Below are 25,835 nucleotides of genomic sequence, written 5' to 3' on the forward strand. Positions count from 1 at the left end.
CTAAATTCTTTTTAAAATCAGTGCTAGAGTGTAAACACCAGAAAGAGCAATAAATGTTCTACAGCGTAATCATCTGTTTTAAATGTCTCAAACTTTGTCCAAACATGCAAGACTGTTTTAAATAAATACTTTGCAACAAATGTGCCCTGGGGCCTGCGTGCAGTTTCTGCTTCACTTATATGCTCATATTTTATAGTTTAATAGAAAGTTATTAGTCGATTTGGCAAACAGTATGCAATGCAATACAATGCGTCTAGGCACACTGCACCTTGCAACTGGACACAGTTCGTTACAGCACATACCAATAAGCTTCAAAACTGGCTGTCAGTCTGTGATGCAAATGATCGGGTTCTAAAGACATGATTGACTAATGTTTCCATGGAGCTGATCACATCTTGCCATGATGTGTGGTTTTGGTTAAAACTCTACAGCTTAATGCTCATCAAACATAATGCACATGCTGTGTGTGATCAGGGATCGGAAGTCGTCTTTGTGTTGTATATTTGGGAACACAAGGTCTAGTTCCACATACAGTCAATTCTTAAGAAAGGTAATCTCTTGCACAGAGAGAGTGCATACACAGCTTAGAATACTTTGTTCATACATGTTTCCATTCTGACAGAGAATATGAGTATGGTAATCCAAAACGTATGCAATATATACATATATATTTTTTTTCCTATCCTTTTTCTTTTCTTTTTTTCAGGCTTCTAAGCCGACTGCCAACTGTGTAAAAAAATAAATAAAAAAAAAAATAAAAAAAAAAATAAAAAAAAAGGTATGGCATGAAACTATGGCTTATATATAGGGCTTAGTTTCAAAGCATGGTGTCTAATGTCTATTGTGATGCAAAAAAGGTGTCAAGTCCTCTTACTGTAGTAATTGTTGTATATACCTTGGCTTTGTATCTACACATGTACAATTAATATGTACAATGAAGGAACAAAAGCAAATGGCATATGTGTATGCCGCAGTTCTACTAGTGAAAGCCAACATTTATTACCGAAGAGCAAGAAAAACCATAAATGTTTCGGGATATGCTCCCTTTGTTTTGTGCTTTTGTAAGGGCAATACACATTGACACTTACATTTATAGAAAGTCCAAGAGCACATGAGACAAGTCACAATGACGACAATGAATTGTCAATGGCGACACCAAATTACATTTGTCTGGTATACAACATACAAAACTCGGGCTTGTCTGGGATTAGAATTCCTTGATTTATTTAAATTGTCATGGTGGAGTGACAAGGTTCAGCATTTTATTTGCAGTGCTGCAGTAAGGAAGACAAAATATCCTCATCCGAAAGTAGAAGAATACCTTAAGACTCCAAACCCACATATCCTGACAACTGGCACTTTTATTCACATACGCCAGGGCTTGACAAATTTCCTTTGAATCTAAGACCCAGCTAAAAAAAATTTAGGAGCCTGTTTTTTGTTTTGTTTTTTTAACGAACAAAGCTTCCTCCGTCCCCCCTATGACAAAAATACAATGTTTAAAGAACACTATAGTCACCAGAACCACTACAGCTTAGTGGTTCTGGTGTCTATAGCCTGTCCCTGCAGGCTTTTCAGTATTAAATAATGCCTTTTCAGAGTGACTGGACTTTGATTCTTTTGATTTCTTTTTCAGCCATTCTGTTGTGGATTTGCTGGTATGCTTGGGATCATTGTCTTGCTGAATGACCCAATTTCGGCCAAGCTTTAGCGGTCGGACAGATGGCATCACATTTGACACTAGAATACTTTGGTATACAGAGAAGTTCATGATCAACTTAATGACTGCAAGGTTCCCAGGTCCTATGGCTACAAAACAAGTCCAAATCATCATCGCGCCACCACCGTGCTTGACAGTTGTCATGGGGTGTTTGTGCTATGTTTGGTTTTTGCCAAATGTGGTGCTGTGCATTATGGCCCAAAATCTCCACTTTGGTCGTTTGTCCAAAACACAGTGTTTCAGAAGTCTTAGCAAGCTTACAAACCTGAGATGTGCTGGTTGTCTTTTGTTTGTCCACAAGACATAGTTTAGATGCAAGTTTAAGAGTCGTGCTGCTACATTTTTGTTTTGTTTTTTTAAGAGAGAAGAAGCTCTCTCCTGGCAACCCTTTCAAACAACTTGTTCAGTATTTTTTTTAATTGTACTGTCATGAACCTCAACATTTAACATGCTGAGGCCTATAGAGTGATAGGCAAGTCTTTTTTTTTGTTGCAATTTCTCTGAGCATTGCAAGGTTTGACCTTGGGGTGAATTTGCTGGGACGTCCACTTATGGGAAAATTGGCAAATGTCTTGAACGTTTTCCACTTTTGAATAATCTTTCTCACTGTAGAATGATGGACTTGACATTTTTGGAAATGGCCTTGTATCCCTTCCCAGTATGATGGGCAGCAACAATTGTTTCTCTAAGATCAATGCTGATGTCTTTCCTCCTTGACATTAAGTTAACACACACCTGAATGTTTCAGACCAGCAAAATGCTAAAACTTTGGTTTTTATGGAGGTGGTCACACTTGCTGATGATAAATATTTTTAAATCACACTTTTCACATTGTGTGCTCTCTTTGCTTGCGGTTGTATTTCACATTAGGTCACTTTGTACACATTTACACATTTTTTACTTTGGTCAGACTTTCATCTGCTTTTTTGTTCTTTTACATACACACAAACTTTCCACATTTTTATCACCATACTGATTAATTTTCCTTAATCGTGTTTTCTGATTTAATTGTGCATGCCGGTCTCTTTTCACTAGATATTACCATTTAATTTTGGTTTATTTTGTTCTTTTTTACCCCCCTTTCTTTAATCATATTATTTTTAGCTTTGGTTTTAGTCCTCCATTCTTGTTTTTAGTTCCCAAGCTTGTTCACATTTCCATAGTATCACTTTGGCAACACACACATACATACATTATACATACATATATATATATATATATATATATATATACCGTATTTATTCGAGTATAATGCGCACACATGTATAACGCGCACCCCTAATTTTCGATTAAAAATCGGTATAAAATGTTGTACCGATTTTTAATCGAAAATTAGGGGTGCTCGTTATACTCGAATAAATAACTCTAGAGATCATTAGTTGTCATTTGCCAAATCCAAATGACTCTCAGAAGTGTCATGTGTGAATATATGTTAAATGTTTTGTTAAATCCAAACTATAAAACAAACATCCTTTCCTCTAGTTCCCCTGTATAACTATGCATTACTAAGCAAGCTGCCTCTAGATTGCATTGAGTAACATGTTGTAAGAATTACATGCACGAGGGTATTGTAATTCTTACAACATGGGGGGGGCGGGCAGCAAGCGTTTACTCACCTCCCTGCAGCTCCTCCAGCTCACCAGTGTAAATCTCGCGAGACCCGCGGCCGTCAGAGCTGGCCGCGGGTCTCGCGAGATTTACACTGGGAGCTGAAGGAGCTGCAGGGAGGTGAGTAAACGCTTGCTGCCCGCCCCCCAGGACCGCCAGGCTTGTAATGAGCCCGGCGGTCCTGGGAGGTATTATCGGAGCACCCACTCCCTCCCTCTTCTGCTGGGCTAATATTTATTCGAGTATAACGCGCACCCCTAATTTTCTATTAAAAATCGGTACAAAATTTTGCGCGTTATACTCGAATAAATACGGTATATATATATATATCTCAAAGCAGTCCATACTTTAGCTAATAATATATGTTATGACTGAGTTGGAATGAATACATTTGAATTAATGTGGTAGTTTTTCACTAATCCAATAGCTAACACACTCCTGTTTTTTTTTCCACATCTTTCTCACACACAAAAGGATATATATAATGTAGATTTTGTAGAATTTTACACAATACTAAGTCGTTACCAGAAACCTTTTAACCACTTTTCTTCCCAATGATTTACTTTAACAGCAATACATTTAGTCCAAGGTGAGTCCATAACAGATTTAAACACATTATATTCTCAACCATGTGTGAACCAGGATATGGCAAATTTTAAGTCAAGGCAGATAAAAAGGAGGTGGTCACTACTGCCAGCAGAGATTTCTGTGTCTTGGATCCTGTTTGTGGGCTGGCATATGGAGGCTTTAACCCGTTAAGGACCAAACTTCTGGAATAAAAGGGAATTATGACATGTCACACATGTCATGTGTCCTTAAGGGGTTAAAGGCTGGTTACAAGAATCTTACATGAGCATTCTAAACAATTTATTACAGTTTACAAGAGCGGCCCCAGAAGGGGTAAATTCTCTTTCAATCTCAAAAGCCACACAAATCTTAAATGTGTTTTGGTTTCACTTTTAATACACAGATTGAAAGCAGAGGAAAAAGAAATGAAGTGGACCGACAAACTGTTAAATAATTACCATGAACCACTCTTTACAAGAAATGATAATACATGCAGACATGCGGGTTTAACAAAGATTTTAAAAAAAAAACCCAGATAAAAGACTACCTCAAAACAAAGACATCATCAAGAGTTCCTGATTGAATTCAATTAGTGGTAATAATTCACAATGACTAAATTGCGTTACCACAGAATATGTGGCACATGTATTTCTTTATACCTTATTAATTATGGTGCCAGTATTAATGACACACACATTTCTACGTGCTTTAGATTTGTAAATGTTTAAACTTTCAGTGCAGCAAGTAAACACAAGGCAACACTATTTACTGGAAGGTTAAAAATTAGAATTTACTGCCTACTTTAACACTTTAGTTAAAGTGGGCAGTAAATATTTCAAGATTGAATTTACTAGCCAAGCCTAAAAATGTACCAATCAACAAAACCATACATATGCTTAGGTGATATGCATGGTGTCCTATGGCAAGTCTAAGTCTGTATATAGCCCTAAACTACTTTTTTTGTATTCTCACCATTTAAACAATGTAAATAGAATGTTTTATTTAACATACTATATTTTGGTTTTAATTATGTGGACTCCATTATGAAGGAACACATTTGAGCATCAAAATATTGTGATTTCACGTAATAAAAATGTATATTCTCCCCAGGATCCTGTTTTTATTTCAATTCCTCTCGATTCCAAAAGTGATTTACTTAACTTCATATACTACTTATCAGCCCAGTTGGCCGAAGTGGTGAAATAGCACTCGCCTCCAGAGCAGAGGAGATGGGTCTCAGAATCCCTTTTTAGGGGAGCTGACCTCTCTTTTTTTTTTATTTGGATCCCACGAACCCATAGAGAGACATTGAGAACTAAGTGCCTAGCAATATTAAACTCCATTTGGGATACTTTTGTAGGTAAACATAATTTAACAACCCTCTCCTCTGCAGACGGAAACTTCATCATGTTCACAGAGCTAAAAAAATTTTTTTTTTTAAAAATGGAGGGATCACATGGGATTACTTCAAATACATTCAATTAAGAGATATTTCCTCTGGATCTCCTTTGTATTGATGTTGACGCTTATTTTAACGTGTTATACCTCTGACATGTGTACTTGAAAGAAATTTAGACATTAAAAAAAAGAGTTGCCACCACCCATTCCATCACCTTTGAAAAACTTTGCCTTACCGAAATACCTTAAAGAGGACAGACCATTTTTTATGCACCCTTTCATGTACGAAATCAGACACATGGGGAAAACATAAATACATCGATCTATGTAAAAAATTATTCGTGGAGATATTAGGATCTCATGGGATGAGATTCGGGAAGCAAATTCCAAATCATCCATATGTATAACACTACAAGAACAAGCATTTAAGACACTATTTCGCTGGTATACTACACAGGTGGTCACAGAGGTACATATCTCCACGTGTTGTGGACGTGTCCTAATGTACCGTATATGCTTGAGTATAAGACAACCCAAATATAAGTCGAGGCCCCTAATTTTACCACAAGAAATATGGGAAAACTTATTGACTCCAGTATAAGACTAGGGTGAGAAATGCAGCAGCTACTGGTACATTTCTAAATAAAATTAGATCCCAATAAAATTACATTAATTGAATATGTATTTACAGTGTGTGTGTTTGTGTCTTTGTGTGTAGTGTGTGTATATAATGAATGCAGAATGTGTGTATATAATGAATGCAGTGTATGCATATGAATGCAGTGTATTTTGTATGAATGCAGTGTGTGTGTATATAATGCAGAGTGTGTCTTTGTATGAGTGTGTGTGTATATATAATGCAGTGTGTGCATTATATAAACACACTGCATTCATACAAACACACACTCCGCATTATATACACACACTCTATTTGTGTAGTGTGTGTAAACTGGGTGGAGGGAGGGCATTTTTATCATTTTAATTTTTTTATATTATTATAATTAATTATTTTAATTTTTTTTACTATTTATTATTTCAATTATTTTAATATTTAATGATTTTTTTGTCCCCCCTCCGTGCTTGTTGCTTGGCCAGGGAGGGGAGCTGTAACATTCCCTGGTGGTCCAGTGGATGGGCTGTGCAGTGGGGGGGCTGTCAGCGAGCTGTTAATTGTCCTTTACAGCAGCTCCTTTCAGCTCCCTTCACCTCCGTGCAGCTCCCTTGTCAGCTCCGTTCTGCTCACAGTGTAAGTCTCGCGGTCTGCGTGCCGCGCGGAGCGTTGCCACGGTAACCTGTGGCAACGCTCTGATGGCCGCGGGTGTCGCGAGACTTACACTGTGAGCAGAACGGAGCTGACAGGGGAGCTGCACGGAGGTGAAGGGAGCTGCTGTAAAGGTAAGTAACAGCACGCTGCCAGCCCCCAACAGGACCGCCGGGCTTGTAATGAGTCTCTATTATGGTAATGTAAGTTGCCATAATACAGACCTTGACTCAAGTATAAGACGAGTGGTGCTTTTTCAGCACAAAAAATGTGCCGAAAAACTCGTCTTATACTCGAGTATATACGGCAATCCCCTTCTGGGAGGTGGTCCCCCAACTAGCCTCTCGTATGTTGAACAGACCCATCCCCTTGGATTATTTGGTACATTTGCTCTCTAGAGCAATCTATTCAGTATATTATTGAATAGAATAATGCTGGCAGCCTGGAGAGCCCTTACCTAGCATTGGCCAAAAGATAAACCCCTTGCAATAGAAAACATGATAGCCAAATTAAAAGAACATTATCTCATGGTAAAACTGACAACACAGGTTGGATTAAATCTTTTCAAAAAGTATGGGCATTGTGGGAAGAGTTTTCCAATATATGCTCCTAGCAGGCTCTGATGGGAGCCCGCTAGTGTACTATTGTCATTAGCAGGGCTCAACAAATACCTCGCCCTCCAGTGATGACGTCACTCTGGCTCTGGCATCACTAAACAGCACTCTAGGAAGCAGAGCAAGAAGATTATCAAAGCAGCCCCACTGGACACCAGGGAAATCCTAAGGGCAGGGAGACTGGGTGGACTACCCAAAGGTAGGGGGACTGGGTGGACAAATGTAAATAAAACTGAATAATAATTTGCGAAGATGTGTGTGTTGCAGGATCAGTCTCGGTCTATCAATATAACTCCAGGAGGTGTATAGTCACAATTCTTTTGTGACTCTTCTTATTGCTCCAAGCTACTTTATGCAGTTTTGTATTACCCCTATGGATATATCCATTGTGGCTCTTAAATTCAATATAGCACTTGCAGCCATCTATTAAAATAAAAATATTGTAACGCTCCTAGAAGAATAAAAACTGGATATACACAATTACTGGAATTCCATGTAAGTGTGAACATGCTTTGCAGAAAGCTGTGCACATTGGTTAAAGGTTTTCCCTACGTGAAAATACAAGTGTAAATCTAAATGTTTAGGATATAATACATCCTGCTCACAAATACAACCATGCTAGGTTGTGAAAATGGTAGATCCCCAGCTGGCAAAGCATTGTGGGAGTTGTGTTGAAGGAATTTAGCTTTGACTTGAACTTACAGACAGACCATTAATCACATTCATTTGGACTGTAGCTAAAGCTTGAGGACTACACAATAAATATCCAGAAAGAGCAATTTCGAAAAATGTGCATAAAATGACTGGGGCTCCATGTCATTATTCTACATTATATTATATGATAACACTCTTCACAGTGCAAATAGAAAAATGACTTCTATGCATCACCTGCATGCCTGAATATGAACTTTGAGAAGACCTCCTTGGGTACCTCAACTTGAGAAATTGTGCATATCAAGCTGGGAACTCATGGATAGTTGTGGAATCATGATTCCTTGGGTTTCTGTGACCAAGGAGGATTTTTCAACTTGAGACATGCAGGTGATGCATAATAGTAATTTTAGTGGGATTTGAAGTTCAGGTGGCAGCTTTTAAAGGATGAGTCTGACAGCTGACTTACAACCCCCAGAAAATCCAGGTTACAGCCTCTAGAGATGTACGTATTGGCAGAGGGAAACATGCCTCCACTCTGTGAACTATCGGAGTGAGAAAGCAGGCTTATTACTGCAGTCTTTTTTTTTTCCTTTCCCAAAATTGCTGCAGTTCTAAAGGACTGAAAAGGGGCTGCCTTAGGGCATTCCTCTTCACCATTACTTCTACAAGGAACAAGTTATGTTGCTTAGTAACCCTTTTAAGTGCACAATGTAGTGGTTGTGGTGGCAGTAGTCCCCTTGGTGCACTCCTAGGGTAAGCGGTCAATCAATTTTCTAATGATTAGAAACTAGCCAATGGTTTAGATATTATTCATATATCTAATTTAAGCCAATCCTCCTGGGAATCAATATATAAGTTGACATGACACTTCGGGGAGTTCTTTGCAAAGAACAAACAAACAAAAAACAACAAAGCAAAAACTTCACAAATGACAGTTTCATAGTTCAGACAAGATATCTGCAGCTTTGATTTTAATAATTTTTGGGGGATTTGGGCAGTTAAGTGTTCCTTTAAAATGAATATTCTTCTGTTATTCTTGAAATAGGAAAAGTTGACCTACAAAGCATAAACATACTGTACATAAATTATTCACTTCTTTTCAATTAAACTCCCAAGAGTCCTTACGTTGTACGCAAAAATATTGTTAGCCACTGTGTTCAAGAATGATGACGCAGAAAAGTGTGTTTTATAGACAAGTATTACAATTCTGCTTTTTCTATAACTTCACCTTTGTTGTAAAATATCTCACAGAATTAGAAAATGTTTCATGAGACCTTTAGTGTCAGTGTCACTTTACTGGAAAGAATGTCTTTGAAAGAGATCTTTAAAACTATTCTGGTAAAGATAAGAGTAAAAGACGAAACAGGAATTAACAACTTCAAACCACACTACAGCGTGTGATTGTAACGTACCCTTCTGCAGGTGCAATGGCACGCATGACCAGAATTTGAGAAACTGAGTACTGAATCGTAGCAGGTGATTTACCGTATATACTCGAGTATAAGCCGACCCGAATATAAGCCGAGGCCCCTAATTTTTCCCCAAAAAACTGGGAAAACTTATTGACTCGAGTATAAGACTAGGGTGGGAAATGCAGCAGCTACTGGTAAATTTCTAAATAAAATTAGATCCTAAAAAAAATATATTAATTGAATATTTATTTACAGTGTGTGTATAATGAATGCAGTGTGTGCGTATGAGTGCAGCGTGTGTGTGTATGAGTGCAGCGTGTGTGTGTATGAGTGCAGCGTGTGTGTATGAGTGCAGCGTGTGTGTATGAGTGCAGTGTGTGTATGAGTGCAGTGTGTGTGTGTATGAATGCAGTGTGTGTGAGTGCAGTGTGTGTATGAGTGCAGTGTGTGTATGAATGCAGTGTGTGCAGGGCCGGTGCAAGGATATTTGCCCCCCCCCCATATGTCCTGACCTCCCCTCCTCCTCCCTCAGTGGTCCTTACCTCCCCACCCCCGTGTTCCTTCACCCCCCTCCCCCAGTGGTCCTGACTCACCCCTCCCCTAGTGGTCCTTACTTCCCCCTCCCCTCCCCTAGTGGTCCTTACTTCCCCCTCCCCTCCCCTAGTGGTCCTTATCCCCCCCTCCCTCCCATAGCGGTCCTTATCCCCCCCCTCCCTCCCATAGTGGTCCTTATCCCCCCCTCCCTCCCATAGCGGTCCTTATCCCCCCCCCTCCCTCCCATAGCGGTCCTTATCCCCCCCTCCCTCCCATAGTGGTCCTTATCCCCCCCCTCCCTCCCATAGCGGTCCTTATACCCCCCCTCCCTCCCATAGTGGTCCTTATCCCACCCCCTCCCTCCCATAGTGGTCCTTATACCCCCCCCCTCCCACAGTGGTCCTTATACCCCCTTTTTTTTTATTATTATTTTTTTTATTATTATTATTTTTTTTTTAATTATTATTTCTTATTTTATTTATATTTATTTTTCGTCCCCCCTCCCTGCTTGATACATGGCAGGGAGGGGGGCTCTCCTTCCCTGGTGGTCCAGTGGCAGTTCAGTGGGGGGGGAGAGGGGGGCTGGCAGAGCTGTAACTTACCTGTTCTGCAGCTCCTGTCAGCTCTCTCCTCCTCCGCGCGGTCTGTGCAGCTCCTTCTATCAGCTCACACTGTAAGTGGCTCTCGCGAGACTTACACTGGGAGCTGACCGAGGTGCTGAACGGACGGCGCGGAGGAGGAGAGAGCTGACAGGAGCTGCAGAACAGGTAAGTTACAGCTCTGCCAGCCCCCCTCTCCCCCGGTCTGTATTATGGCAATGCAAATTGCCATAATACAGACTATGACTCGAGTATAAGCCGAGTTGGGGTTTTTCAGCCCAAAAAATGGGCTGAAAAACTCGGCTTATACTCGAGTATATACGGTAATCTAATATGAGAACCGCAGGTGTGTACCACAAACGCAAGAAATGGCATCACAGCCATAATTAAACCAGACGTAAACAATGCAGCAATGAATGAAAGGATGCTTCCTGCACGTTCTCAGCGAGCTAAGATCATGAAGAATAAAGTAGGATTTCTAGAATTTGCCAATGAACCGTGCTGTTACCATGACACTACTTGCACTACAATATACAAGAATTATGAAGGACTATGGTTTATGCAAAGTCTAGTTTTGACCTTCATCAAGGTCACTGCTACTTCAAATTGTGTCTTGATTTAATGTGGCTAAGAAACAGTGAAACATAGATATACCGTATTTATCGGCGTATAACACGCCCCGGCGTATAACACGCACCTCATTTTAAGAAGGAAATTTCCCCCCCTCCCATAGTGTTTCCCACCCTCATCCCATAGTGTTCCCCCCCCTTTCCATAGTATTCTCCCCCCTCCAATAGTATTTTCCACCCCCTCCCATGGTGTTCCCCCCCTCATCCCATAGTATTCTCCACCCCCTCTCATAGTGTCCCCCCCCCTCCCATAGTGTCCCAAAGTGCACTTTCCCTCCCCTTGTCCCATACTTACCTGTCTTGAAGCGTGGGCCGGCTTTACAGCGCGCACCGCGGTACAGGAACTTAAATTTCAGGTTCCGGTTTCCGGCGGGACTGAAAGGAAGTGTGCACACTGAGTGCGCACTTCCTTTCAGTCCCGCCGGAAACCGGAACCTGAAATTGAAGTTCCAGTACCGCGGTGCGCGCTGAACACCGGCCCACGCTTCAAGACAGGTAAGTAAACCTTCATATTCACTCCATAAGACGCACAGACATTTCCCCTCACTTTTGAGGTGAAAAAAAGTGCGTCTTATGGAGCAAAAAATATGTATATCGGCGTGTAATACGCACACATCATTTGCCCCCTATTTTCAGGGAGAAAAAGTGAGTGTTATACGCCGATAAATACGGTATTTAATGCACTTACATTTTCTATTCACACACACACAGAATTCACAACCATATAAAAAGAATGTAGTCGTTTGTGAAAATGGCTATACCATAGTTATATTTGTTGCCATTAAAAAGAGAAAACACTGAAAAATACTTTGGAATTATTTGTTGCCCAATGCCATATGGTGGTAAAAAAAAAAAAAAAAAATATATATATATATATATATATATATATATATGAACACTCATTATGAAATGCCATTTCAACAATTTTTTTGCAAGTGAAAATTCAGATTTGAATTAGAACTAGATTTAGTGCTTCTCTGCCTGATCTGGATTGGAGGATTGTGGTGATTGCTATGCATGAGCTATAGAGTCTGCAATGTTTCTAAGGTAAACAAGGACCATATATAATCTAAAAATGAATGAATGTATTTTAACACTAACATATTCCTTTACAGATTGTTTTTTACTACATACCAGAAACACCATAAAACTTTATATAGTTTATTTTTTTATGGCTTAAAAAAACTATTCATATTAGAAGGGAAACCTTATTTCAATGAAAAAAAAAGACGACATGTGGCTAGGACATACAGGAGGGAAAAAATAAAAGAAAAAGGACTACCACTGACACAACTTATGCCTACCGCCACTTTATCTCTGATGCCTGCATGCCTATCCGTGATCATGGTATATTTAGATGTGCATGATAGATTTATTTTACTGTCTTTCGCAAGTTTTTTTGGTGCCTCCAGCATTTTTTATTTTACATATTACCTTCCAGAACCCACACATTATTGATTCTGGTGGTTTTTGGTACTGGAGGAAGGATAGAAAAAGAAACCATACGCTAAACATAAACATTTACACACTTAAAGCTTTTGTAGGGGATGCACATTTGCAAAAATTTCAATATGCTAAACATAAATGGTGCCTTCAAAATAGGCACATAAAACACGGAAGAACCAATTAAAAAAAAAAAACCAAGAAAGAAAAAAACAAAAAGGCTATGGACAAACCAGAAGAAACATTTAAAAAAGGTGAAAAGGCTACATGCCGTAATCAGGAACACTAGCGAAGAGAACTTGTGTGATTTGCAAGTGTTGACGGAGAAGTAACCCAGGGAATATGAAGGCCAGAAATAGTTGCGCATTGTACAGTGAGCGTATCTATTTGGGTGTTTATTTTGAATCGTTGCTATATTTCACTCATTCATTGGATACTATGTCTGTGACAGCTACAACTATTAACAGCATCCGGCTAAAATAAATAAAACTAAAGTAGTGTGACGTGTGCCAGGTATTCTAATATGAAGACGATTACTGGTTCCCCACATCTACTTAAAAAAAAAAACATGCAAGCAACTAAAATCATGAATAATAAGCAAATAGCTAAAAGTACTGAAATCAATTTGAGTTAGTAGAGGTTATTTTATTTGTTTAACATTTAGTGATAAGTTTTGTTTTTATTTTATTGATTTTGCTTTATGTGGCATTGGAAAGTTAACAAATAAATTACAATAACTCTGTGACAAACTGAACCTCGTCATAGAGGCTTGGGGAGCCTGCTGGCCAACCGCGAATACACTTCAGGGGGACTTAGCTGCGAATGCCCTGGAACTTTTTTCAGCATGAAGACTTCGCGGTTCCTGGTTGGTCCCCTAGCGGCACTTAGCCGCGATTCTATGGAACCATTTTGGGCATGGGACCATGCGTGCGGTCGGTAAAAACTATGAATTCCAGGAAATTCCTGAACCCCTGAACTGATCTGGGTGATTTTTGGATATGTTTGTCACCCAGATCAGGGCTATCGGGGATGTAACTTGTGTGGGGATTTTATGTGTTTTAAGGTATTTGGGGGTTTTTGTAAATATGTGTGTTTTTTACTTGACTCAATTTGATTTGACTTAATTATCTCCTAAGTAAAGGGCAAGGTTTCTTGTATTGAATATGGGAGTGTCATGCACTGTAATCACTGGTATTATTGGTCTGTGACTTTGTAACAGAGTCCTCGGTGAACACTTGGAGCATCGATTGGCAGAGGCATCCGGTCGGGGTGCGAGAAGGTCCGTCACAAACTCTTTCCCCCCACAAGTAAAAAGAAAACAAGGAAGCCTATTTTAGCTGTTATAGTAGCAACTGTTTTCAAACGCTAGTGTCCTTTCTCCATGTCACACAAGGACACATGAGAATGAATCAAATCAAATGAGTAGGGTTATGTTTGCTGTGATTGCAATGTAACCATATTCAGATATGACAAATAATAAATTAAAAAAAAACAAAAAAAACACAAGCAACAATTTATTATTCCAATGCCCATACTATATAATGTTATTATCCTGGAAAATCTACTAAATTCCAAAGTTATCAATGTCACCACAGTTTTAATAACTCGTGCATACAAAGGAATTGTTTATACTAAGCAAAAGCCAACACTTTGCTGCTGAGCCCCAAACATGATAAAACAGAGCTTTGGTGTTTTCAGACATGGTTTTACTCAGATTCTAAACTTTGCCTTGGCATACAATGCTGTGTTGAAAATATCAGATCATTGGAAAGTGAATTTAGAAAAATTTGGGGTTGAAGTCTAAAAAAAAGTGTGCCTGTGGTTATTTGCAAAAACTGTGCATAATTTTGAAAGAATTGTAAAAACAAAACACAAAAAAAAAACGCAATATTTCCAGATTCTTGTAACAAGGGCAAATTTAGTTTCTAAAATGTACTTTACGGTACCCAAAATATAGTACTGTATAGCTGTATATTTGAGAGTTTACTTAATTTAGTGTGAATGTTTTCCCCCCCACTTTTTGAGGTTGCCACAATAGTAATAACATTCCCAAACTGAAAGAAAAATTTAATTTATTAACACTAGGCAAGAAACTGTAAAAATCTTTTTTTTTTTGTAAAAACAGGAAATAAACTTGTTTCAGACTTTCATTTCTACTATTTTCTCATTCAATCTTGGGTATCTCAAGGATATATAATGTTACTTCTGGTTATAGAGAGCCCCAAATTTTTGGCTTAAATTAAATAAAATAAAACTTGCTAATGTGGTTCTCTGGGAAGTGGAAACTCAAGTATAGCAACTAATCCAAAAATAAACACATCAGTTTACCTTACACTCTCAATGAAAGAGTTCTTGATAATTCTTACAAACCGTTACTCAAGTCAAAGTCTAGTATTTTTGTGCACTGTACACAATCCAAAATAATGTCAAAAGAAAAAAGAAAGCAATCAATTACCGTAACCAAACTCAAGAAATGCTGATTAGTTTTCCAAGAAAGCAAGGTACATTTGGGTACCCACAGACTACTAAGAGTATTACATATTAGACTATTAAAATATTTATATACATTTCGACCTGTACTGAGCAGATTAATTATATATTGTTAACAAAATAAAAATAAATAAATTTATTGTTAACAAAAAATTAATGATTCCACTGTTTTAGATTTTTCATGCTTTATCACAACTATACGTACATCACATTGAATAATGTTAAAATTCCAATGTAGTGTTGTAATTAAAGGACCACTATAGGCACCCAGACCACTTCAGCTCAATGAAGTGGTCTGGGTGCCAGGTCCCCCAAGTTTTAACCCTGCAGTTTCAGAGAAACTGCTATGTTTACACTGCAGGGTTATTCCAGCCTCTAGTGGCTGTCTACCTGACAGCCACTAGCGGGCGCTTCCGCGATTTACAGAGTAAATTACACTTATTTGACGCTGGACGTCCTTGCGGAGTCCAGCGTCAAAAAGGATCTCCATAGGAAAGCATTCAGTAATACTTTTCTATGGGCACATTTGAATGCACGCATGCATCTGGCCGCGCATGCGCATTTGGCTCGACTCGGAAGCTGACGTAGATGGAGGAGAGGACACCAGTGCCGAGGGAGCCCGGCGCTGGATTAAGGTAAGCAAATAAATGGTTAATTAACCATTTATTCGCTGCAGAACATATTTGTATTCCTAACGATATTGTGTTCCTATAACAAACAAACCTATAGACATAGCAACCCTGGAAATTCCCAAATTACATAGGGCATGTGGGTGCTATACAGATTTCACACAAAACTATTAGAGATTTATCTGTCCTATTAACTCCTTCACAACTAGCTGAATTTTATGGCTTTTATCTCTTTCTCTCCCTCACATAAGAGGAAGAAAAAGGAGTGGAGCAAAGGTTTTTCTTTAGTTTTGAAAAATCAATAAATCTTATATTAGGTTTTTTTCTTAATTCTATTAAAGAAGAAGTCTAAACATCATAAGCACTCCAGAAAGCTGTAGTTGTTTTGGTTCTAGATAGTCTGTGGGTACCAGTCTATGGCTCTGCATCAAACTGCATCAAGGCTTTATAAAAACTGGGTGACCTTATGACTTTTATACCCCAAATTCTGATATTTGGTATCTGCAACTTATGCTTACATGAAATCAGTCTAACATCAATTTGAGCTGCTTTGGTTTAATGCATCTCTATGAGGAGATGCCGACTGGCACAGCATTTTGCATGCATGCGCAATAGCCTTCCAATGCTTTCCTATGGGAAAGCATTGTATTGACTGAGATCATCAAGACTGGATGCAGAGCTGCCAATCTCAAGCATACTAGGACATATATATCCCTGCTTGAAAAATTTATTGTGGCTTGCATGTTTTGTTTGAGGTATATGAAATCGTGACTTGAATAGCTGCAGATTTTATATGGCATCTTCTTCCCTAGACCAGACTCCCTGTGGCTGTCCAATCACAAACTTTACAATGCTGAGCTTAGTTTTAGTTGCATAAGTAGTATAGACATACTCAAATTGTGAAAAATATGATGTCAAAAAAGAACATTGTCTGTAATCTAAAATCCACTTGACAAAAAAAAAATTCTTGTCTTTAAAGCGATGCTGTCACTTCAGAGGTTTTGTTTTTAAATTGATCTTTCCCCCCTCCTATTTCTCTTATTTTATTTATTTTTTTAATTCACCCTAGATTTTAACTTATACATAAGACGAAGTAATAACATTTTCCTAAGGGGGAGCATGGTCTTCCTTCCTTGTGCCGGGTGTCAATATCTGGCTGCAGTCATTTTGTCTTCCTCTGCCCATAATGCCTGTTCTTTGCCCTTCTGTGGGATTCATTTTATTTATTGTGTTTTTTTTGGGGCATCCTTTTTTCAAATATCTGCTATTAGCTCACTGTGAAAAATATGAATAATTTCACAAAGCTAGCAAAGAGACTGACTTAAATTGGTCACAGGGAGAAGCTCTAGTGTTATAGAGACTTATAGTGTTAGAAATACAAATCTGTATTCCTAATGCTATATTCTCCCTGTCCCGATCTAATTAGAGGTCCCTCACTGTGTGCATTGTTATTTTTAAATTATTTTTAAAACTGTAAAATTGACTCAACTTCTCTCTAGCACAGAGTCTCATGCTCCTCCTCATGTTACGACATATTGGAGGCTTGTTTCCAGCATGACAGTCCAATCTATTGCTTCACCTACAGGGAACCGTAGCACCAAGTGCGGCACTTGCTGTGATCTGCCATTGATTCAGTCATTGAGAATCATTCCATTCACAGATTCTCTGACAGACCTTGACGGCACTGCGCATGCCTGGATATAAGAGTTGGGAAGGAACAGTCGAGGATCAACTAACCAGATGGATTGGGGGCGTGGCTTGGAGCCCGCTGACAAGCCTTTTAACTACAAAGTAAAGTGAATTTGGGCTAGATTAATTAGATTAAGTTGTTATAGTAAGTGCAGAGTTCCTTTAATCATATACTGATATGTTTTGACATCCAAGGAAGTCCACACAGTACAGTACTGTATGTATGTAGAGGAGACAGAAAGTGAAGCTACTCATCATTCATTGTTTGGTTTGTGAATGGTTATCACACAGAGGTTAAGATATGTCCTCTGAAGCTCAATGATATTAAGCGGGATTGCGAAATCATTAACTTTGCGTTCATTTTGTAGACGTCTGATCATTTCAATCAGACATTTCATTTTCTGAGTACTCATGCCAGTGGTAATAACCCAATATTACCATACAACTTTAGAGGACTACAAGAAATGCTGAAACACTGTGCTTGGAATCAGATGAATCAGGGTTATTGCACATAGCAAAAGAGAATGAGAGACTTATCTCAAATTATTCATTACCAAGACACTTAATGGCACACAGATACTGGCTTTAGTGCATTGGATGGTAAAAATCAAGTCTATATTTTGGTGCACACAAAGGGGTCTTGATGCACATTCATCTTCTTCAATACTGTTTGCAATGTTAAAAAACAAACAAACAAACAAAAAAAAAACAGTATTGCTCCAAGAGCAATATTCCAATGTTTTTTTTTTTACTTCTAACTCAAGACCCAAAATTGGGGCCCTGTTGGTTAACAAAAAGGCACATTTTATTCTTTAGGCCCCAATTAAGTGACCCCACTAATTGGTTAATTCTAGGGGAACCCCTTTGACATTGTGAAGAGTCTAATGAAAGTATTTATTTACATATCACATTAAAGCTGAAGAATTGTTAATTTTATAAGTGAAAAAACTGAGTCACAAAGCTAATGCCATGTACACTCACAAGTTCACAGTAAAGTTGTGTACATTATAAGTAAGAACTGTCACTTCCAGTAAACACTAGATCATTGTTTACATCGATGTAAACATGGGCATCAACAAAGACATGCAAGAGCATAAAAAGTGTGTATACGGCACTACAAGAGTTATTAAAAAATAAAAAATAAAAATAGCACAGCAGCTAACTTTTAGTGTGAAAGTGACAATTTCTCTTTAAGAATATTCAGTTAGCAAGCACATGGGATCCAAGGGACATTCGTATAAAATAAATCTACAGGATATGTACCAAAAGTGCTTCAAATCGCATTTGACTTCAAAAAGGGGAAAAACAAATCTATGAAATGCACAACAAAATATGTAAAGATATACTGTCAAATTCTAAAAACCAATTAGCACTAAAACCTGACGTTAGATTATTATTCTTTGTAAATTTAAATCATGAAGTAAAATGTCAAATGTCAATGTCAACTTTAATGAAAAATCGCAAATAGTGTTTATGTGTACATTTACACAGGATAAGCATAGGAGCAAATTATATATGGGTTACAACTCGCCAATGACACAATTCAAACTTTTTGGGGTTGGGTGATGAAATAATAATACTATGGTAATAGTATTGGAATGTGTTATTATTTCCGTTATGTGAAGAATGAAAAAAAAATAAGCATTTTACAGTAAGTCACATAACATTAACCAACAGATTTGGTACTAATTTTACAAAGCTAGCAAAGAGACAAAGTGAGTGGACCCTGTGGGATTTCTGGCACTCAAATGTAATCAATACAAAAACAATTTTCAGATTATGAGACTGCTCAATAATAATACCAACACAGTAGACGTGCACCAAAGCTTAAAAGGTGCCCCTGAAAAAGTGTTCTGTACCAGGACCAGCCACCATTATTACTGTGCAGAAATCGATAAATACAGCAATCAATGTGATCGTAAAATGTTACTCCACCAATAAATATAGAAATAGGCACTAGTCTCTCGAAGCCCCAAATCTGTCTTGTAAAAGCTTTATTTTAGACTCAACAGGAAGAGTAAAAAAAAAAAAACACTTAAACTAAGAATCATGACATTTTAACAAAATAAACTGCAAATCTAAGGTCAAAACAGCAGTGCTAGAAATATAATGGATTTGTAGAATTTTTCCAATTAGTTTCTTTGGACTAAAGCTATCAATTATAGGTTTAGTGAATAAGTCCCAAAGGGGGCATTTGTTACAGGAATAGTTTCGTACTCATCACATCAAGTGTCAGACTACTTTTTGTATGTATTATTAAAGGTATTTCGTGTTTAATACAATCTTGTCATAATTAAAACATCTCACAATCATATGCATGATAACTATTATTATATTTTACCTTCCACAATGAAATAATTACGTATATTATTTAATGTGGAGGTGGAAGGGGGGGAATTCAACTCAATATTTATTAGCCTCTTCAAAGAGAACGTTGCAAGGCTGAAATCTAATTCATGTCATTAATGTTAAACTCTACTTATCCCCCTGTGCGTGCTTTTTAGGAAAGTTCTTAGAAGCCAATCACTTTCCATAACCGATTTGGCATGTAAAAATTACACAAATACACAAAGCTGCATTCATCAGCAGCTTTACTGTTCCAGGAAAATAGTTCTGGATGTTACTTTAAATTAGCAAGCACAAATCAATACTCACATTGCCAACTTATCATTAAGCATTTATTTGTACACAGGGGTCAGATATCCTAGACAGAATATATACAACCAATTTAATTAGGGATGCTCATAAACAAAGGGCTTCCTCAGGGCTGCTATGATTTTAACACAGTCCTGTCATTTACTTTTTCCATAACCATCCCAAGATGTGACATGGACCAATTATATTGACATAATCTGTATTCAGTTTCACACTGGGGAAAAAAGGATTAATGAAAAACACAGGCCTACTTTTTTCAAAAGTACCTGCTAAAAGTTTCCCTAAATAAAGTTGATAACTAAAATGTAAAAAAATAAATAAAATTCAGTAACCAAAGAAGATATTGTAGCTGCGATAAAACAGAAGGTTTTTCTTGCTGAAAATACAGTGATAGAATTAGTTTGCTTTCCTATCGGGTATACAAATAGACTATTACACGTTTCACCAAAGGCACGTCACTAGTTATTACATTTTGTTTTTCAAAACTGTTAAACTGTTATTTTTCCAAGAAGAGATGAATGTGGTAGCTGGCATAAAGATAAACAACTGGATAAGATACAATGGTAGTTAGAAAGGAGAATCACCCAAGTATACCATTTTTATTACTGGAGCGAACAACAGTTCAGGTGTTTATAAATCATAAACTAGTATATAATATATATAATACATACATTACATCTAACATACTACCACTAAGGATTCTTCCCCCGTCCCCTCCTCAAAGACCCACAAGTATTTCCTTATTTAATTTTATATATGACTTACATGAAAAGCATTGGTAGAGACAGACAAATATTGGCGGCCAAAGCTCGAGATGTGTTTTAAATTGTGTTTTGTATTAGAAGCAAGATGTGTATGTATATATATTGAATAATGTTTAGTTTTTTTCCAATCACATACACACAACAAAGGAGGGGAAGAAATCAGTTTCACCATGTAAAAAAACCAAGAGGGGGCAAACAAACATCTAAGGTTAGCATTACATCTCATTGTACTCAATCTATGCCCAGATTATTTCCACCCAGGTTTACTTTTGGCACATGTGACCCACTGACTAGGAAAGGACATGGTTTATTTTTAAAGGGTTAATTCTCAGTATTAGAAGCCATTCTGATAATAGCATGCTACATAAAAAAAAATCTAATATTTCACGCTATGCTACATAAACAATGCTAATACGATGATCACAAAAACTGTAACACTTTTTAAGTGAAGGGTAAATCTGTGTGTAGAGGTAAACTAAAACTTTTAACATCATGGACTTTTAAAGGAAATCTCAGGCAATGTTTATATCCTATTAAACTGTGCAACAAAAACAAATATATGATTGTAAACGAAGGCATACATGCGTGAGTGTACAATCATTTACGAGCATCTTATAGGGGGAAAATTAACTTATCCTCTCATAATCACATTACCTCACAATAAGTGAAATACAGGAACTGGCGAAATGAACACAGTGATCAGCAAAGCACCTGGAGTAAATAGCTGGATGGTACTGTCTGTCCCACATACACAGAGACATGATATAGGGGGGCACAGGACCTTGGCACCAGCAAGGACTTTTATGAAATTTCCAATGCCCTTGTGCTAGCTGTGGGCTAATGTTGCCCTCCTCCTTCCCTCTTTGGCAGTTATGTGGTTACCCACCCTACCTCTGTGTCTTCTCCCCCAGTACTGAGGATACAGTATAAGGGTGGTCAGTGTACTCATTAGGGGTGTGGGCAGTCACTTTACCCCACCATAGTGTCAATAAACAGTCATAGCATAGCCCAAGATTAGTAGAAAGAAAGCACAGACAGAGCTTACTTAGTGCTTTATGGGGGGCTCTGACAGATACCATAAACACAGGTCAACCTAGCAAAAGGTAACCCCCACAGCTGTTCTAGAACTTCCAGAATGCTTTGCCAACCTTTAGGTTCTACAGCAGTTACGGGTGTTCCTTATTCACCCCTGCACTAAAAGGTTATATGTCCAATTTAAAGAGACTGCCCCTTACCACCCCCAGCTCACTGAGCAGCACTCTTAGATACAGTGTGTGCTCACACTCACATACAGTCTGTGCTCACACTCACATACAGTCTGTGCTCACACTTAGATAAGGGTGTGCTCACACTAAGATATAGTGTGTGATCACACTCATACTGTATGTGCTCAGATATAGTGTGTGCTCACACTCACAGTCTGTGCTCACACTCACAGTCTGTGCTCACACTCAGATACAGTGTGTGCTCACATTCACATGCAGTGTGTGCTCACACTCAGATATAGTGTGCTCACACTAAGTGAGCTGAGATGGATACCCTTGGTATGACACACAGAGTATTCCCACCCCCTGCATGACTCACAGTCAATTCAATACAACCAAATCCCCCCTCCGCCCTCACCTCTAGCTCTGGACCCAGGGGACTTCTTTCTTATTCCTGCACCCCAACTGTCCAAGTGAAAGTGCTGGTAGTGCTCCTCCGCCGGCTGGCGCTTTACCTCCTGGAACTCGGGGGGCTGAGGAGGGCGGATCACTCCGCGCAAAAGGGCCCGGTCGGTGACGTCAGCCGTGGCTCCTTAAGCCAAGAGCGCAGCGGACAAGGAGGAGGAGAGCGGCTTCTCAAGTTGGGTGTGAGCTGGGCTGGAGAACTTTTACCGGGAAACAGAGAGCTACCGTGTGGCTCTGCCGCCCTGTCACTACAGAGGGCGGGAGAGCTGGGTCCGCTAGCTTGACAGCTCGCACGCTGGATTCCTCTTGGCAACCGATGGCGTCAGTGACCCCAAAGGAACAGGCGATTGGCCACTAGACTGACAGGAGAGGGAGGGGCGGGGCTTCTGTGGAGAGGGTGTGACAGACGGGCGCTGCGACTAATCAGGATGGGCTGTGGGCGGGGTCAGCGTGGCTGGCAGGGAGTGAGGTGTTTGTATGTTTTTGTCAGCTGTTTGCAAGGTGCGCTCTGAGACTCTCAGGGAGTGTGGCTCTCTGGCTGTGAGTGTGGCTCTCTGGTTGTGTATGTCCCTTTGGTTGTGTGTGTGTGCGCTCTGTGGCTCTGTGGCTCTCAGGTTGTGTGTGTTATGTTCGTGCTCAGTGGCTGTCATGCTGCGTGTTTGTGTGTGTTTGCTGTTGCTCTCAAGGTGTGTGTGTGCTCTGTGGCTGTCATGTTGTGTGTGTGTGTGTGTGTGTCTGCTCTGTGGCTCTCAGGTTGTGTGTATGTGTGTGTGTTCCCTGTGGCTCTCAGGTTGTGTGTGTGTGTGTGTGTGTTCCCTGTGGCTCCCAATTTGTGTGTGTGTGTGTGTGCTCTGTGGCTCTCAGGTTGTGTGTATGTTTGTGCGCAGTGGCTGTCATGCTGCGTGTTTGTGTGTGTGTTTTCTGTTGCTCTCAAGTTGTGTGTGTGTGCGTGCCCTGTGGCTGTCCTATTGTGTGTATGTTTGTGCTCTGTGGCTCTCAGGTTGCGTGTGTGTGTTTGCTGTTGCTGTCAAGGTGTGTGTGTGTGCTCTGTGGCTGTCATGTTGTGTATGTGTGCTCTGTGGCTGTCCTGTCATGTTGTGTGTGTCTGCTCTGTGGCTCTCAGGTTGTGTGTATGTGTGTGTGTTCCCTGTAGCTCCCAAGTTGTGTGTGTGTGTGTGTGCTCTGTGGCTCTCAGGTTGTGTGTATGTTCGTGCTCAGTGGCTGTCATGCTGTGTGTTTGTGTCTGTTTTCTGTTGCTCTCATGTTGTGTGTGTGCTCTGTGGCTCTCAGGTTGCGTGTCTGTGTGTGTTCCCTTTGGCTGTCAAGTTGTGTGTGTGTGTGTCCTCTGGCTGTCATGTTGTGTGTGTTTGTGCTCTGTGGCTCTCAGGTTACGTGTTTGTGTGTGTTTGCTGTTGCTCTCAAGGTGTGAGTGTGTGTGTGTGTGTGCTCTGTGGCTGGCTGTCATGTTGTGTGTGTCTGCTCTGTGGTTCTCAGGTTGTGTGTGTTTGTGTGTGCTCTGTGGCTCTCAGGTTGTGTGTATGTTCGTGCTCAGTGGCTGTCATGCTGCGTGTTTGTGTGTGTGTTTTCTGTTGCGCTCATGTTGTGTGTGTGATCCCTTTGGCTCTCAAGTTGTGTGTGTGCCCTGTGGCTGTCATGTTGTGTGTGTTTGTGCTCTGTGGCTCTCAGGTTACGTGTTTGTGTGTGTTTGCTGTTGCTCTCAAGGTGTGAGTGTGTGTGTGCTCTGTGGCTCTCAGGTTGTGTGTATGTTCGTGCTCAGTGGCTGTCATGCTGCGTGTTTGTGTGTGTTTTCTGTTGCTCTCATGTGGTGTGTGTGTGTTCCCTTTGGCTCTCAAGTTGTGTGTGTGTGTGTGTGCCCTGTGGCTGTCATGTTGTGTGTGTTTGTGCTCTGTGGCTCTCAGGTTGCGTGTTTGTGTGTGTTTGCTGTTGCTCTCAAGATGTGTGTGTGCTCTGTGGCTGTCGTGTGTGTGTGCGCTCTGTGGCTGTCATGTTGTGTGTATGTTTGTTCCCTGTGGCTCTCAAGTTGTTTGTGTGTGTTTTCTGTTGCTCTCATGTTGTGTGTGTGTGTGTGTGTGTGCTCTGTGGCTCTCAGGTTGCGTGTTTGTGTATGTTTGCTGTTGCTCTCAAGGTGTGTGTGTGCGCTCTGTGGCTGTCATGTTGTGTGTGCATGTGCTCTGTGGCTGTCATTGTGTGTGTGTGTCTGCTCTGTGGCTCTCAGGTTGTGTGTATGTGTCTGTTGCCTGTGGCTCTCAAGTTTGTGTGTGTGTGGGCTCTGTGGCTATCATGCTGCATTTTTGTGTGTGTTTCCTGTTGTTCTCAAGGTGTGTGTGTGTGCTCTGTGGCTGTCATGTTGTGTGTATGTTTGTGCTCTGTGGCTCTCAGGTTGCGTGTTTGTGTGTGTTTCCTGTTGCTCTCAAGCTCTGTGTGTGTGCGCTCTGTGGCTGTCATGTTGTGTGTGTCTGCTCTATGGCTCTCAGGTTGCGTGTTTGTGTGTGCTCTGTGGCTGTCATGCTGGGTGGGTGGGTGTCTGCTCTGTGGCTCTTAGGTTGCGTGTTTGTGTGTGCTCCCTGTGGGGAAACGTAATGTTCTAATTAACACACTATTATCACTGTTATAAATTCTCTTAAAAGGTTCCTCTAACCAAAAAAAACACTGGTTTTGGTTAGTTGCCCCCACCCCCTGCCCCAAGTAATAAATAATAGAAACTTTAAAACGTTCCTCCATTCCATCACAGAGTCCAAGTTGTCACTCAGCCGACACTCCTTGCAAATGCCACTCGCCCTTACCAGAGGGGGGAAAGTTAGGGAGGATGGACTGTGGGATGGATAGGGATGGCACAGCAAAGAGGACATTCTCTGACATTGGTTGCCTGGCACCAGCATGCAGTCCATAATGGTGTTAGACCTGTTTTTCACAGTGTTGGTATTAGCAAGCCCTGAGTTTTGTTCTGTTCTGATTAACGATGCTGATGAGGGGGAGTTAAGTGGCAGATAAGAGGTTAATCTCAAAGCACAATGCTGCACATACAGACTCCAGGCACCATGACCACTTCAAATCAGCTTGGAGTAACCCTTTAACTTTCTATAACAGAGTCTGAGGTGCGGTTGCACAAATGACCATTGCAAATATTGGGTGAAAGAAGTGATTTTATGTGTGTGGATCTATGTATCCATACATCTATGAGGCATGTTCAGTTCTCCCATTGAGAACAGTGAGTGCCAGAAGTCCACAAGAAACCTTAGATGTTTTCTAGGCATCTAGGAGAAGATGCAGAAGACATGCAGTAAATTCTAGAACTTATTTTTTATTGTTTTGTTTCCCTGGTTTGTTTTTTTTTTAGTAGATCGTTCCTGCACTCACAATCTGTTGGTCAGTTCATTATCTGGTTTAAGGTACTTTTAAAGATTATCGTAGTTGTATTGGTTCTAGGAATTTTTTTTTTTCAAACTGTGCAAAAAAGAGGAAGAGGTTAGGATAGTGC

General features: G+C 39.8%; 1 protein-coding gene across 14 annotated transcripts in view; it reads right to left on the reverse strand.

Moving 5' to 3' along the window:
* Window positions 1-22,696, reverse strand: part of MEF2A (myocyte enhancer factor 2A) — a 142,041-nt gene extending 119,345 nt beyond the window's left edge. For 5 of the 14 annotated variants that reach the window (XM_063448850.1, XM_063448848.1, XM_063448844.1 and 2 more), the window contains exon 1: window positions 22,290-22,696. The gene's annotated coding sequence lies outside the window, so the exon portion shown is untranslated. Of the gene's footprint in view, window positions 1-21,320; window positions 21,395-22,289 lie in introns of those variants that run through there. The other 9 variants (XM_063448852.1, XM_063448847.1, XM_063448843.1 and 6 more) reach the window with 4 other exon arrangements.
* Window positions 22,697-25,835: the final 3,139 nt, after the last annotated feature.

This window comes from Pelobates fuscus, chromosome 3 (genome assembly GCF_036172605.1).
Source record: "Pelobates fuscus isolate aPelFus1 chromosome 3, aPelFus1.pri, whole genome shotgun sequence".
Taxonomy (NCBI): domain Eukaryota; kingdom Metazoa; phylum Chordata; class Amphibia; order Anura; family Pelobatidae; genus Pelobates; species Pelobates fuscus.